Source organism: Chanos chanos, chromosome 8 (genome assembly GCF_902362185.1).
Source record: "Chanos chanos chromosome 8, fChaCha1.1, whole genome shotgun sequence".
Lineage (NCBI taxonomy): Eukaryota > Metazoa > Chordata > Actinopteri > Gonorynchiformes > Chanidae > Chanos > Chanos chanos.
This window is the reverse complement of record NC_044502.1, coordinates 20,584,931-20,585,790: the sequence shown is the minus strand read 5'-3', so window position 1 is coordinate 20,585,790 and position 860 is coordinate 20,584,931.

Here is an 860-nt window from a genome sequence, read left to right as displayed (position 1 = left end):
GACACGCGGTCTTTGAAAATTCTTCATTGTTCAATAACAAATTGCCTTGGTTTTTTACAAAGTGTGTGCAGATTGATTTAAATTTGCAGTGAATGATGCTTTGAATTTTTTTTCCTGTAATTTGCAGTGGTGTTTGCATACTGTACAACTTTTATGAAGAACAGAGGTTTTATACAAAATAGATTTTTTTTATGTTTGACAAGTATGTAAGTGTATTTACATGTTCTAAGACAATGTGTTCATGTATTAAAATAAACATTTTGATGTTTAATGCATACCGTACTTAGATTTCATCTTCTTTACTCTGTCTTCACGCTATCAACCTTTACTTTAGAACGGGTAACCTGCTTTGAAGTAATAATGACATACTGGCTGTTTATTAAGGGCAAATGTGTCTTTATTTCCTGAGTTGTTCTGGAATACTGTTTTCATCATGTCTGTCACGTTGGTGGTGTGGTGCAGGACCCAAGTGCAAAGACACGATGATGTAGGTGAAAAAAAGGAGGACTTTACTGGAACTGAAGATCAAAATACATGTGCAGAGCAGGAACAAAAACTGGTAACAAAAAGGTGCAACGTAACAGTGTGCACTAAATCACAAACAACAATAGACAAAAGACAAGGCAAACACTAGGGCATAAATAGAGAGGGAAACTAAACAGGGCAAAACAGGATTGGATAAAACTAACAAGGTTAATAATGAGACAAACGGGAACAGGTGAGGGGCGGAGACAGACAGAACAGGCGCACAAGGACATGACAAACTAAAAGTCCAAAATGAGGTGCAGGCTGTGACAGAGCCCCCCCCCCCCCCCCCCCCCCCCCCCCACGGCTCCCAGACGACCCAAAACAAAAACAAA